Raw genomic sequence first — 16,915 nt, forward strand, 5'->3', positions numbered from 1 at the left:
AATGCACAAGCCGCCTGCTACTGGTGCAGGGGGAGACAAAACGGATGCATGAGGGAGATAAACGGGCAGGGCCAGGATTGGGACAGGTGTCTGCTGGGACAGTGGAGAGAACACCCGTGTAAGACATACGTATTGGACTATATTAAACAAAAACGAAATGAGTTAAAGATGAAGATACACCCGAAATATAAAATATAAGAATTAAAGCAGGGATGGTGCTTTCTCCCGGGTTCCTGATTCCTGGCACAGGCAGGAGGGAGAAATGATAGTTACCAAACCTATTAGTCTCCCTATACACCACTGAGTGTGGGGTGGATTATTATTATTATTATTATTATGATTATGATTGGTGCACAGACGGATCCACCTCCCTCCTGTTGTTTTCCCCTAACTAACTAAAAAACTGACTAACTAACTGGAGGTGTGATCCTAAACTAAGTCTAAAGCTAAGTTGAAAGTACACAGTACTACTGTATACCTAGATTATTATACTAGGAGTATATATTATATATACTTATATATTACTTGGCCTATAGTATTTAAGCGTGATTTCTATTTCTACCTCTTGACCAGTAGCCTACTCACTTGCAAAGAGACGCGGTCTCATTGGGTTTTCACTGGTTAAATATATATATAATAAGAAATATAATCATACTTAGAGTTAGCCTTTATTCACCTAATATCAATATGAAACAGGGTTCCTTTGCACAAGGAGCGGTCCAGAGGAAATGGCGATTCAGGAGGATGGTCACGGTTGGAACCTGTGAATTACCGGGGTGAACGATATTTGTCATTATAAAATGGGATTTTATAATGACATTGGTGAGAGATACAATCAAGTGCGATTTCTGTTGATATCTGCAAGGCCAGAAGTCAACAGCAACAACACAGGAGAAGAGAGGGACGTGCTGGTGGAGCGGGGTCGTGACCCCCCTCCCTCCAGCCTGTCGCTGTGTGTTCGCTGCGCAAGAGCCAGTGGAAATTCTGTGATTGTATTATAACAACACCTACGCCTACGTGAGTGATGTAACAGATTACTAGATCCATTCATAAAGTCGTGAAACCGTGCCTTGGATGCATGAAGGCGGGCACATATAGGAGTATGTCGCATGTGGATCAGCGACATGCATATGTGTCAGAAACATACGGTGAAGGACGAGAGGTGACAAGGAATATTATAGGTGTTGATATAGGATGTATTGTCACACGTGGATTTGTGACATGCATATGTTTGAACTTTGTTTGTCACATGTGGATCAGTGACATGCATTTGTTTGAACTTTGTTTTCCGCGTGTGGAGACGTGACATGCAAATGTGTCGGAAACATAGGAGCCACCGCCCCGCGGAGTGATTTCAAAATGGACAATGGGACAGAGGATCGAGTCATGGGGACATGCAGACCTGGAAATTGTCCCAGTCCCTTTTGGATTTTTATGAGAATGGTTTGAACTTTTTGTATACCTTTTCATGACACTGGAGTGACAACCTACCTGCGTCGCCGTGACGACCTGTCTACTCCCTGTCTGATATAGGATGTATTGTCACAGATGGATCTGTGACATGCATATGTTTGAACTCTGTCACATGTGGATCAGTGACATGCATATGTTTGAATTTTGTTTTTCGCATGTGGAGCTACGACATGCAAATGTGCAGAAAGATATGGGGAAGGAAAGAGATAAGGAAATTATTTATTATATTGGAGCAACCCCAAAAGGGTCTGATGGCTGCTGTGGAACACAAGGCTGTCTAAGCCATGGGATTTTGGGAGTTGACCTCGTTTGAGATAACATGTGACCCCTGACCTGGTGGAGGCAGGCTAGGGGTCCCAGAAGATGTATGCAGGGAGCTGGTATACTGGCGTGGCACAGTGAGGAAAACAGAAGCTCCTTAAAAACCAGCCTGGGATTAGGCCTATTCAACAACTCCTTGCATTTGAGATTGGATTGGGCAACATCCAAACTTCATTAATTCGACCCCCTCCAGCCCTCAGGTGGCTGAGGAAACAGGACCGACATGGAGGAAGGACTTTGACTGCAACTACTATTATTGCATATATTTAACTGTTTTTTTCCCCGTCTATTTTGGTTGATTGACTGGCTCTGGTAGCTTTGACGACCCTGGGGGATCCTGGACAAAGTCAGCGGTCGACTGTAAACCACAGAGGAAATAACGAAAATGAATGCGTTTGGTGTTTCTACTGCGATAATGAACTGGTATTCATATGACCTACCGGGGGAGTGGAGGAGATTCAAGCAGCATGCTGAATTAATGTTCTCAGGCCCACTTAAGAAGACAGCAGAAGAGGAGAAATGCAGTTACCTGTTGCTTTGGATGGGGGACAAAGGAAGGGATATCCTCAACACATGGACGCCATCGGAGGATGAAGCTAAGGAGTTAAATACATACTACGAGAGATTTGCAGACTACGTCACTCCGAAGGTTAACCCTATACTTGCCCGGTGCAGATTCCATGAAAGGAGGCAGGGCAGCGGGGAGACAGTCGCTCACTTTGTGACTACGCTGAAACAGTTAGTCGAAGACTGTAACTACACAAATTGTGAGGAGATGATCCGGGACCATATTGTATTTGCAACCAACTCACAGAGAGTGCACGGTCATTTCCTTAGCCAGGGACCAGAGCTCACGCTGGAAGGAGCCCACTTCCATGAGCGATCACAAGCGCATGCAATCCCCCACAGACCAGGAAAGCCTCACCTCTTGAGAGGGAGTGAGCACAATGAAATGACAAAAGCCTGCGGCAGGTGTGGAGGACAACACCCCAAGTCAACAGAGTGCCCAGCAAATGGAAGACAGTGCCAAAAGTGCGGTCGTTGCAACCATTTCGCAAAAGTGTGTACACGGAAAATGAGGAGGATAACTCTGAGCGGATTGTGGACACTCTCACTTCAGAGAGGGAAGGGGAGGAATGTGCATATGCAGACATAGGATTGGGGCCAATGAACAGGAAGCTGACTTTCAAGCTGCATGGACACAGGGGCACAAGCAAGTACCTGCCAAGGATTTTGACACGCTCATGCCCGGCACACAATGAATGGCTGCGGATCGTAAGTTGAGGGGCTACGGTGGGCATGTGCTGGAAGTGAATGGATACTGCAAAATGATAGGCACATATAAAGCCAGGTCAACCACAGAGAGCTTCTATATAGTAAACTGCTCCGGCTCACCTATCCTGGGCTATAAAGCATGCAAAGCCCTGGGACTCATCAAGGTGGTGTACGCAGTCAACAGCGACTAAGAGAATACCTCAGGAGGGGAGCCATATTCACCCAGTCAAGAAATGAAGGAGTTGCTTTTTGACTCTTCGGAGGAGGACATAAATCTTTCTGACACAACCCTGAAGGAGGTTATCTCCCCATCAGATTCCTCTCTCACTTCACCCCCAAAGCGGCTTAAAACAGAGGGTGAGAATGCAGGGGCTCAGAATATCCCACAAGTGACTGAGAGCCCCCAAATGTCCTAGACCGGTGGGCGAGGCCTTGAGCCTCTGATTGATACTCAAGAAAGTAATAAACCAATACTGGACTTTGAAGATGAAGCAACACATGAGAGCAAAGAAGGGGAGGGGTGTTTTCAAGTCTCCTGTTCTTCCCCCATACAGTTTGAGACAATCTTACACTGGCAGGAGGAATCAACAGATGTGGATGGAGTGTTGGGGATTGAATTTAAGCAGGAGGGGCCGGAGGTCAATGTCATATCTGAAGCGGTGGAACCAACAGAACTGTCAACGAGTGTTTCCTATCAGCCAGACTATGAAGTACATGAGGAAACAGGGATACTGGGGCCTGTTATTAGATCTGACCAGGTGATAGATCCCAAGTCCACTCAGATATCAGAGACACAGGAGGATGGGTCAATTATGCGGCCCGGAGGGCCATTCACATTTCCATTTGTACGATTCTATGATGCGGGAAGAGCTGAACTAAGCTCCTTAGAACATTCAAATCCAAACAGTTGGGAGAGGATTGCTATGATGACACCAGGCATATGGGACAAGGCTCCTGAAATCCAAGTAGCGCCGGGAGATGGCAGCTGGGAGTGATGAGGAGAGACAGAAGACAGGAGGGAAAGGGAGGAAAGGACAGCAGGATGACAAGACAATGGGGGGGAATACCCGAGGAGAGGCAGGGCCCGCTGCTAGTTGCATTCTCAAAGTGTTGGAAGCAGTGGAAACTGAAACTATCGGCATCGGAAAAAAAGCAAGTCTAAAACACAACTACAAGAACAGGTTGACAGGGATCTGGAAATCAATCCCTTAATGAAGAGGAAACACAGTGGACAAGTGATTAATGTGGATAACAAACGATCAAAGCAGGATATGGAGAAAGACATGGAGAAATCAGGTGAGGATTCACCTTCAACAAAGTATAAGGAATCCAGAGAGCAATGGACAGCAGCGTGAATGGCAGCATGAATGGGGAGGAAGAAGCAAGCAGCACCAGGAGAATAAATCTCAGACAGGGAACCATGAAGAGCCATCTCAGGCAGTCGCAGCAGCTGGACAGGGTGAAATTAAACCACCAATGACACTGTAGCATGATCAAAAGAGCCAATTTGGCTGATTATGCTAAATTGGGACAAACGCTCAAACAGAGGGGGGGTGAGAGAGTTTGGTCAGAACTTTTATTAATCCCCTGACTCTGCGAAGTCTCTTCCTTAGAATGCAAGCAACAGGATACAAAGTAACATCTGCTGATGTTATCAGCCCTCACCCCTAAGTGAACTAATAATTTGCTCCGTTTAAAGCACACGCACAAAACTGCAAACCCATACACACAGCAGGAAGCATCACTGAATACTACACGCACTGGCAGTAAGTGTCAACACTTTACAAGACATATTGTGTGTGGGGTGGGGGTGTGTGTGTTTATTTTAGCATAAGGAATGTCCAGCGACAGGAACCAGGCCTACTTCAAAGGGAAGGTCTGGAAAAGTGCTTGTCGTGGTGTTGTTTTAAATTTCAATAGCACGCTAGAAGGTGGGGGCATTTCTTTTGGAGAACAAAGGAAACGCCCGCCAAAGATACAGATATATATCTATGCGTTTTCCCCTCCTCTTTCTCTTTTTCAACGGCAAGCCGACCGAAAGGTCGTTGTTACACCATCTCTCCTGCCAAGACTTTAAGTCAATTCCTCGCGGACTTAGAGAAATACTCGTGGACCTAAGAGAACCACACGCAAGAGTTTCTCTGAGATATCCGTGTTTTCAAAGCTTGAATTAGCTTTTGCGTTTGCTATTTACACGCAATTAAGAGGAGAAGAAAACCATCTTGTTTTCCCCGGTATCCTGTTACCTAGGAGATCACCGAGCCGTTCGGGCAGCAACAAGCAGGTTGGTTTGGGCGAATGAATTCATCACCGTCATTATGACTGGTCTCCTTATTAATAACGCAAAGCTAAAACGAGAGCTCCCTCTTCCGCCAGAATAGAGCATAGGACCCTAGCCTCCGATTCTAGTCCAGAGAGAGAGAGGCACGCTAGAAACCTTATACTTTCCTTCTACCCTACTCTACTTTCTCCTATCTTTACCTTTTCTCATTATTGTTTTCTTCACGAATGCACCCTTACCATCCCAGATGGACTGTATTTGATAGGCTCCTTTGAAATGTGTTACTCACCGTAGCTATTAAATATTCGTATTTGGTAGCTGTTGTGGAGATCATATTTACAGCCATCGAATAGCTTGGTTCATATGAGATGACGCCCTAAACCATAGCACAGCCCATTAACTGTGTGTAGTTTAAGGACGTGCGTGTTCAAGCAAATATGTTTTGTAATTAAAGCAATACCCACCAGTAATTGTTGTATCTGTAGTCATCAGATTCAATTTTGAATCTTTCTCGCTGTTTGGTAACGGACAAAACCCGGTCGAGCGGTTACCAAAGCAGCAAGGAGATCATATCTGATCAATGCAGATCGGCACATTCGTTTGCTAATAATCTTCACGTTTGACTCATGCTCAAACAGGTGGGTTACTAGACAAAGGGTATTGCTATGTATTGTGTGTTGTAATCATTTGTAAACCAGTAATCGATATAATAAAAATACCCACAATTGTTATACCATTATCAATTTGTTCAATTGCATTTATTTCGATGTACGATTATTGTGTTCAGTTTAGATGTATACTGTGGAGTTTCGTGCAACCATTTACCAACATTAATTCAAAGACTCACGTCCTCTCAAGAGAGACGTTTATTTTAATGCAAGGCGATAAGCAAGAATAACGAGGTTATTGCGAACTTACAATGTATAAGTTTCCAATAAGCTTAATTGACTGTTTATGACCAGCCAATATTTCTGCTAAGAATCTGACTACAACACTGTTAAACAAGAAGGAGGAGAGCAGCAGGGGGTTATCCAGACAAGATAGCCAGAAGATAACTACAACCCCAGTAACCTCTGGCTCAAGTGCCAAGCCATTGCCCGGTGAGGAAAATGATACAGTGGACAAAGGTATGAACGATGATGACTCTGTATCGGTAATGGAGGGACGACAGGTGGAGGGTTCCACACCCTCTCCGCTAAGACGGGTACAGTTCTTCGCAGCTGATGGGTCCAAGATCAGCAAGAGACATTTGGCAGACCCCAGGAACTGGCAGGATATTGCTATAATGAGGCCGGGGATAGCCCGATCCCCACAAAGGAGGGGGTGTTCAGGAGCTGGACACCGAATGGGAGAGTAGAGGTGATGAATGCCTCTACTTTTCTGGCGAGTACAAGAGAGGTACCCTCCGTACCCCTGCTTCCTGGGCAACTTGTGGCGATGGTTACTCTATATGCGCTGGAATCTTGTTGCACGCAATACTGGGCTGAAGTAAAGGCAATCACACAAGTAGGAAAAGTCCACGTAGTGATACAGGAGGTCATACTGGGAGCTCAATGGGGGTTCATAAAGGAAATCAATAAAGAAGTGATGAGCAGGAAGGAGAACTCCCGAGAGCTCAACCCGGTGATGAGAATGAAGGAATTAAAGGTCGCCAGGAGGGGCGCAGGGGAGCCTGTGACCAGCAATATGGGGGAAGTGACCCCAGAAACTTCAACAGGGGGTGTCGACAGGGCGGCAGTAGGTTGTGAAGTTGGCTGGGGTCAAGGGTCAAGGGCCGGTGATTTCTCAGAGCAATCCTCATGTGAGGAGGGGCCGCCTCCCAAGCAGATGACGCAGTCTTCACAGTATGAGGAAAAGGTCCCCAGAATGCAGACCGGGCAACCCCGGAAGAATGAATATGGGCTTTGGGGTCGCAAGAGATATAACGCTTACCCAAGGCGTTATGAGTTTCTTTCAAGAGAGCATGTACAGAAGAATGAATATGGGCATGCTTACATTCAAGAGAGCAGGTGCAGAACAATGACGTTCTGGCCAGGGACACAGATCTGATAGCTGACCACATGTCAAAACGACCAGTACTTCACTCCAGGAGAAGATCCGAAGGCGGCGAGGCCAGGGCAGACTGCAGGAAAGGGGACTTTGAAGTTCCACCACAGGCCCACTGATAAATCAAGGAAGGCGGCGGTTTGGTGGTGATTGATGTCATTACTGTGATGAGATCATTGGTGTTGTTCGCCAAAGTGTTTTTGTATAAATCTATTGTAAAGTTTGAATGGTCAAGTTAATATGGGTACTGTGAGAAGATATTTTATTCCCCATGGATAAAAAGAAGGGAAGCGGCTGACTTGCATGCTGTCCTCCTTATCAGGAAATTAGAGAACTGTCTGGCTGACCTAGTGACCTCCCCTGGTTTCCCAAGGTATCTAGGAGAGATTTACACCCCCACCCCTAGTCTCACCCCATGTTGGCTGATGTAGGCAGACACTATGAGTTCATTTTATTGTGTGTTGTTTTGGTTGTCACCTCTGAAACTGATATAATGATTATTAACTGTTTTGTTTTTAATAGTTTACAAGTTGAATTGAAAAAGGGATGATTGTTTTCGCCTCCCTATTAACTAAGTAGAAGTTTGATCCCAGGTTGCTCATGTGTTCATATGACAACATAATGGTGTAGGCCTAAACAGGTTAAGTAAAAATATAAGTTTTAATATAAAGTAGGGATGATGTTATTTTAGCCTCCCTGGATTCTTAGAGACAGTATTGTGTTTTAAATTAGTTTAAATGCTAAAATGTAATGTTTGTAGGAGGTGTGTTTGTAGAGCACATGGTAAAAGGTCCTTAGATCTCTTTAGTTGATAAGTAAGGGCCCATAAATAAATAGGAGTTGGCATGAGAAGGTGTGTCTGTTTTCCCCTCACTAAGCCATAGTGAGTTATTTGGCGCCAGCCATCTTCAAAAAATATCAAAGCATGGAAAAAAAAACCAAAAAAAAACAAACAAAGGTTACCTCCCCCCTCAGGAACATACAGTATATAACCCCTCAGGGCAGAGGGTTCAGGGTTCCAGTCTTCAGTCCGGAGGGGAGAGGAGAGGTACCAGATCACAGAGGATGCTCTAAGCTTTTCAAAGAAAGTAGCAGTTTTAGAAACTTAGTAATAGTAATTTACCGTATATCTCCAGTTTTCCTAAACGACTTTTTATTTTTCCTAGTTTCTTTCCTTTATTTTTTGGATTATATAATTTTTGTATGCAACTACAACTGTATAATAAATCTTCACATTTTTGGAAAATCAACACCCTGGTCTTGTATCCGTCTATTTTGGTGAGTGACCTGTTCGATTAATATTGAATTATGGGTCCAGGGTATAATTATGCACTATTGGATGAGCGATGTGTCAGTAGCCTCAATTGCTATGCACGGTCAGGACAAAGAGAAGAAATCTACTAAAGTTTGCATTTCAACCCAACTCATGTCACAGGCGAGACGCTATGACCTCTGTGTTCAACGGCCAGACTCCTCAGGCGAACCGCTGAGGGTGTCCTAATAACAGAGGCCGCACTATCCTTTAGGCGAGACGCTGGGGGTATAGGGCGGTGCTCTCTCTTCATCAGCAGTTCAATAGATACCCAGGCCTTACAGGCGAGTCGCTGTAGGGTCCTGGGATCTGAATTCACCATATAATATACCTGGAACTTCCACCGTTGTTCGGTGGAGGGAGACCGTGACAATTCAACTCAACTCAACTTCACCGTACTATTACAGACAGAAAGAGTGACCGACCGAACTTGAACCTACAAAGGGGGACCTGCATTGTCAAGTACACTCAGACTGTCTAACACATATCCAGTGGCTGATTCATCTTTCAGTACTGGGAAGGTCTGCACCAAGGATTGAGCCATGGCCTCTTTTATTTCCTTGGCCGGCCTGTAAAGATAGAACGCACATTTCACCATTTCTGGTATCTGAACATTTTAAAAAGGAAGCAAAGTTCAGTAAATAAACAACCAGGTGAAAGAGTGCAATTCCTACAGTGCAATTCCTACATTTTACAATTCCAGACACACTCACTCACTCTCTCCCTGAACACAAAACACTAGAGTTGATCAGGACAGATTTAAACCTAGACTTACTTCTCTCCGAACCTTTCCCTCAGGAATGACACCAATATTTGGACTAGGGTCTTTTACGCAGATAGCTTCATTTTTTTCAAGGATCTTCAAAAGGTCCAGGCCACTGGGGACGGCAGAAAGAATTTCTCGGATGTTCTGAGAAAAATGACAATAGCTGTTAAGGATGCATTACCATTAACCAATTTAACTCTGGCATACAGATTCCGCACACAAATGAAAGGTGAACATTTAGTATCCAAAAACATTTCCGTAGCAAAATAAAAAGGAACAAGTACTGACAAGAATATAGACCATGTAGTTTAAATAATATTGAAGTCCTAAGATGTGTACTGCATCCAAGTGCTCCTAGACTTCCATTTATCTAGAAACATCAGCTGGTTTAAGTGCTTAGGATAAAATAAAATAAAAGAATAACTTACAAAAGCTGGAGCCGGTTGTAGAACCAACATCGGTTCTGCTGCTCTCGGTTCAACCATGGGGGATATGTTAGGGATGCCATGGCTCATAGATCCAGATGCTGCTCCTGATTCCTCTATGGGGGCATCATGGATTGCTGGTGGCTCAGTAGGCGGCAGAGCATTTGAAGCCTTCTGCTGCAAAGGAAGGTTGTCATATTGAGCTTACATAGAAGTTTTAGGTTCTTGTATACATGGATACATGGATGCATTAACAGTGTTGTTTTCCATTCAAGAAAAGTTAAAGGATACAGACCACGGATAAGAACCAGAAGCTAAACATTAAGTATGATTTTTTTAAGCAGTAATAATGTTAAGAATTAACCCTCCAGGTGAAAGTGTCATAGGGGTAAAGTGGTTAGTTCAAAAACAAAACTTTTACTTACAACACTTACACAATTTATCTCATCTCAGTCGTCCCAGTAGTTTCCCATCCCAGTGGTCCAAAAATGTATCTCAGTCGAAGATACACTGATCCTCTAACTTTGTAGCACGAAATATTACTATTAACCGTCTTCCTGCCATTGCCGAAGCCCTTCGGCAATTGAAGCATTAATTTGATATTAACGCTTGCTGCCATTGCCGAAGCCCTTCGGCAATTGCCCTTTTATAGTGCATATGATTGATCAAGCCATAATGCTACTCACGTTAGCCGGTTAGCTAGCAGTGTTGTTAGCACTGCACTGGATCGTTCATATTAATTCACCGTCACCATAAGAATCCATTCTATCCGTTTCTTTCAATCGCCTGTATCTCCTATTCCTTGTCCCAGATGGCATTTTTGGTCAAAACAGCGTTTCTTTGACGGCACGAGCCGACGTTGTGGATGGCTAAAATGTACCGGCATTGATTCGATCATGTAAACAAAGGTTGTCTTGGCAACGTAAAGCTGGCAGGGATAAGCTCACTTCCGGTTGAGGCAAAATGTGGCTTTTCAAAATAAGAGCTCAAATTAAAAAAATGCTGGCATGAATTAGGTCCTAATTTCTCAATAAATGGCAGCAGTAAAAGGGTTAAACATGTAGTTAATGCGTTTCCAGTGAAACAAGGCTTAAAAAAAAAGTATATATATATTTACAAGTGGCAGTTCAGATGTCTACCTGCAGTCTAGAAATGTTTATAGCGCAGAGAGATGTACAAAGTGTTATCATCGTCTCTGTATGACTGGACTGCATGTAGTGGGTGATGATCAAGCAGCTCTTTCACATCTATAGCCAACAAATCTGTGGTGGGGATCGCACAGTAAGCAAAGAAATGCTTATCAAACCCTAGTGTTTCCCACCTCTGCACAACTAGCTTTACCATTTGCTCAAGAACCAAAATGGCTTTTATAAGCCCAAATTGAGGATCTCCGTCTTGGTCATAGGACATAAACACAGTCATGCCTGGTCTGTATGTTGTCCCCTTAACTGTGACCCTGGCTGGTACATAGAGTTCACTGAATAGGGGAATTCCTGCCAGACCACTTTGAATATCTTTATGGCCTTCAAGATTGGCCAGGAAGGTGGTGTACCCTGGACCAATGTCCGTGTTGTGACTTAACACAGACCCACACATGAAACTGTAGCATTGCATGATCTGGTGTCTATATGCCATGGTTTTGCAGATGTTGCGAAAGTTACAAGTGACGTGACTGACTTGTTTAAAGATTCCATGTTTTGCCTCAAAACGCATTACCCACAAATGTATCAATGGTCCAAGGGTTCTAATAACTCTGGGATAATGGACCATGAAATGATGTTTGGGACGCAAATTACGCTCAGGAAATAGCTCCAGGAAAAGAGTGTGATGCTCTTCAATGATTTTATTCAAGTAACGTGTTGCTGCAGGAGTAACCGATGGAGAGAAGATTATCTCCATACACATTAATAATAGTAGGAGAAGCTCCCATTCCTTGTTGCCGGTAGGGATCAGGTCACCTATCATCACTGGAAGTAACCTCAGTAGGCACCACGTCTGGGCTGCAGACTGCCTCAGGGCGCTGTCGATGTTCTTTAGATCACTCTTACCTATTATGGAGGGCTTGTTTCCCATATCACTAAAGCCGTAATCAAAGCTTGTGATGCGGTAGTTCAGCTTATCTAGGGAGATATGCTTTTGCTCTATGAGTGAATTAAACACAAGCTTAAGTTCGTATGGCCCCACCCCTTCCAAGATGTCATGCATTATGTCTACTGCTATATTGTCTGTCACGTGATAAAATGACAGGCTGTTGAGGACACTGTCTGTTTTTAGGCCCGTCTTACTGCTGTCGTTTGTCTGCAAGTCTGCCTTGTGAGTAGTGACATCACGCAACAGCGTAGGATCTTCCTGTGTCTGCACTTTCAAGACATCTCGATGTACTCGGCACAACCGACATACATGGTTTCCTGAAAAGCTCTCAATGTAGCCAAGCATCGCATTCAAGCCCAAATTGTCTCCCACTACCTGGACAACTGTGAATTTCACAACACCTTGAAAGTTACAAGTGTTAACAGTAATGCCTTCCCTCTCAAGACACTTTAGTTCTTCCACAATAGGGCGCATCACTGCATCAATGCTATAGGTCTTCGCATCATCAGATTTATACACTGCCAACAGGAAATGTGACTGCAAATTGGAAAGTAGGTCTGGTGGCAAACTCTTCAAAATAAAATAAATAAAGCCTAGCTTGTGAACCGCAGTCTTTGACCCAAGAGGGTTGACCGTTTCACAACCGTTTCACAACGGGATAGACACCTCTTTAAAAAGAGTGGATGGGTTTTGCAATAGGCCTACTCCCCATCAAATATATCCTGAAGAGCACCCCTCTCTTCGTGTTGCCATTCCATCATGGCCCGTAAAATACCAGGAAGTTCCAGTATCTTGACCAAAAGGCGCTTGAGTGGAATACGCTGATAGGCATCAGTCACAGCAACTTGACGAACATTGCCAGTGGCAGAGTCCCTCTGCTGTACAAAGGTATGACTGCCAGGAAAAACCTCCTCAATTGGCTGAATGAAGTTCCCAGAATTACTAAAATACTTCATCTGTTTATAGTCCATCTCAAGTCCTTTGAAAGGGTCAACTGCATCTAAAAAGTCCTGCCTGAGCTCCTGTACCTGTGGGCTTTGGTCATGACCAAACTGACTAAACAGTGACATAGTCTTAGTTTGTAGTCTGCCAACTAGATCTTCAATTAAACTTGAAGTTTGCTGAACCACATAGTTAACGTTTGAAAATGTCTGGGAAGATTTAGATCTGAGATGAGCTATAAAACGGGCTACTCTCTCTGTGATTCCCTCTTGCTCTAGTTCATCCCAGTCGTCGTCGTCATTCTCATCATTTTCTGCTACTTGATCACCTTGCTGCACTAACTCTTCGGCATTGAAAATGTTAGAAGCCTGATTCGGTACATCAGCTGGCTGAGCCAGGCCCAGGTGTGTACACTTCGTATGTGCCTTCTGTACGATCTAATGAAAGAAAATTGTCTGTTGCAGCCACTTTCACAACATTGGAAGTAAGTCGAAGAACTATTTATATTGTGAATAATGCGTAGATGTGAAAAGAGAGACCTGTCATCACCGGGAATTTTCCGTTTGCATTTAAAGCATACAAATGCCATCTGGTTAGATAATGTTGAGCCCCTTGGAGCTTCAGTGATAACTACTTACAAGTTCTCTATAAAGTTTAGAGAATTTTAGCCTGGGGCCAATTTTTGGGATCAAACTGCGAATGGTGTCCTCATCTAACAAACGGAATGCCTCTTCATCAATGTCTTGAGCTGGAAGACATAAAACACAGACATCTTAGAATTTTTACAGTAATACAATTCCCAACACTTTCCATTCAGGGTGCTGATTAGAGTCTGATCTGGTCAGGGAGCTGATATTGTGCATGTAACAACATTATGCTAAACAAGTGGGTCTCATAGTGGGGTCCAGGGACCGTCATAGTTACTTGAGGGGGTTCCTTAACACATTTAGTACTGAGAACAGATTCTACAAAATGTCTTCTAAATCATGACAGTTTTCTAAAAAGAAAAGAAAATCACACACGTGTGAACTGAGTGGTGCAATTCCCCCCCTCCCCCCCCCCCCCCCTCTCTCTCTCTCTCTCTCTCTCTCTCTCTCTCTCTCTCTCTCTCTCATTAGAGTCACTACCCCTCTCACTGTTTCTGGCGCCCCCTACTGCTATTATTAAGTCACATACTCATGCTTACACAGACACACAGACACACAAACAAACAAACAAACAAACAAACACGTACGAGGACATTGCAAGCTGGTTGTAGGAGTGGTTGCACCACTCAAAAAGTGGTTCTCAGTGGTTCTCAAACTATTTCATATCAAGGAGCCCCAGAATTATCATTTCAATATGTTGCAAGCTCGTAGCATGAAAGTATAACAATGCTTAAATCAGCAAAAGAGGTTTACACATGGGACCATTTGGTTCCATGTGTACACACTCAGAGTTATGGAGGTCATTGAAATTAAAAGGTTTGAGAACCACTGTACTACACTAAATGAAACAGAGCATTAATTGGCATCATTGATAAGTAAGAAGACGCCCAATTTCTTTATGGATGCTGTGCATATTTGGTTTAACTCGGACTGCAAATGATTCAAAGGTGATGTGTGGCATATCCTTTTTAAGAATAAGTCAATACAGATAAACACTATACTAAACAAAAAATACTTAAGCATGGACACGTTTTGGATGGCATGGTCAAAGTAGTAAAAGTACTCACCATTAAAATTGTCAATAAGCTCTGGGAGTTGCCACTCGGTTAGCTTGTCTACCACAAAGTTGTCCATTATGGTGTGCTCAGTACTTAAAAGCCTGATGTCATTCAGGTCAAAGTGTAGGGAAGATCTGATGTATCGAGTGCTTCACATGCACCATAATTTGATCCAAAAGGGAGTGGAGATACAGTTCATGTGGGTACCAGCGCATGTGGGGATTGAGGGGAATGAGACTGCAGATATGCTGGCCAAGGAAGCACTGCTAAGTGAGGAAGTAGAGGTGGAAATCCATAGTAAAGCAGAGGCTAAGTCAGTGGTATGGAAGAAGGTGATGGAAGAATGGCAGCAAAGATGGGATGGAGAAGGAAAAGGAAGGCATTACTACAGCAGCCAAAGTAAAGTGGGTGGAGGTAGAAAGTACGGTAATGGATGCAGGAGAAAGGATCTAATAACACGGCTAAAGTTGGGACACAGTGGGCTAAACAAAACACTGAAGGTGATGGGCAAACATCCGACAGGCCTGTGTGAACACTGTCAGGAGGAGGAGTCAGTGGAGCATGCCGTTATGGTCTGCAGACAGTATCGGAGAGAAAGGGCCGGAAAGGACTTATATGTTACATATATGTTAGACATATATGTCTAACATATGTGACCCCACACGATGTACAGACTGCCATCGCGCAAGTTGCAACTGTTCAGGACAGCTGGAAAACTTTTTTATTTTTCCTTTTTTATTTTTCTGTCTAAAATGATCTGAAGCTATATTATTATTCATTTAATGTTTGAGCAGGTCTGAAATAAATGTCAGAGCTTGACTATGCATGTAAACATGACATAATTGTATTAATGTTTAAGTGTAATGATGTTATTGACCGGATTATCCGTAGTCCTCCAGCCGTTAGCTTAAAAAGCTAATAGTATAAGCTAACCGCATTACTAAAGCCAATGTATTGCGGTAAATGCGTCATGTCCGCGGTAAATTACTTATACAAGTGAGTCGCGTTATATTTACCTTAAATACCAGCCAGAGTACATTCCAAATAAACAATTATTAGCCACGTTATGTTGCTATATCAGTTTAATTAATAAGAAACATTATTTTTCTTCTTCGTTTGTATAAGGGGAAATCCGCATTTTCTTCTTCTTTGTTTTTGTGAAATGTTGAGTGACGGCCTGAGATTGGCTAATGCCGTAAGACGCAGGCGCCTGTGATTGGCTTTGGCTGTGTTTTACTTCCTTATTGATCCTTATTTCAGCGACAGAAACAGCTGCTTGGGTGTGTGGCGTTTAATGAACATGGAAGCCGAAAAGAACACGATGGACCCTGCTGCTAGACGTGATTTTATCGCTAAAATAATTTGTACGCTACTTAACATGTTGAGGGCAGAAGGTTTGAGACCAAGCCATCAATTAGAATTGGATAAGGAGCTCGAGGAGTTTTTGGATATGGATGACGGTGATGTTGGAAGTCTGACAGAGGAAGATGATTCGGACGAAGAATCCAGTTTGCCAGGAGATATTGACGATGTTCGTGTATTTGAAAATGATGACACGGACTGTAACATTGTCACAGTGGAGGAAAATATCCACGAGGAGACATTAGCGAACGAGGTCGTCCATCCTATTAGAGAAAATGAACTCGATACAATCCGAAACTTCAAGTGTAGATGCACAAAGCGCCAGGCAAATAAAGAGAACAATTCCGCACAGTCGTGTATGCTAAAGTTAGATCCATTAGATGTCTATGACAGACGTCAGCAGATATCCATGTTGGCGGCAGACATGAGAGACATGCTGATTATGGGACATTATGACACTCACATAAGAACAACAGAGATGACTAGTAGCAACAAAAAAACGCCAACCAAACGGAAGACTCCATGGACAGAATACATCATCAATGACATAAAAATCTGCAGGACAACGTACATGTTTATGCATTGGTAAGCTTGTAGATTTGCTATAGATAATTTCATGTAGCCTATATGATATTTCATTGTATATAAATTACAATTATATTCTGATTCTACTTACATTACATTATACATTAGACTACATACATTCATCATACATGCATGATGAACATACATTTTAGAATTCACATTTTAAAAGACCAGTCACATTATTGTTTGCATTTTTTTTAATCAATGTTTTCATTCTAGCTTGGCAGAGAAAACACTCATCGCTATCCACAAGCAGTTCAGAGATTATGGATTTGTGCCACGCTCTGTGAAGAAACCTCGACAGAAGCGCTATCTGCAGCCAGATGACATT

This window comes from Protomyctophum parallelum, assembly GCF_964188405.1.
Source record: "Protomyctophum parallelum genome assembly, chromosome: 1".
NCBI lineage: Eukaryota > Metazoa > Chordata > Actinopteri > Myctophiformes > Myctophidae > Protomyctophum > Protomyctophum parallelum.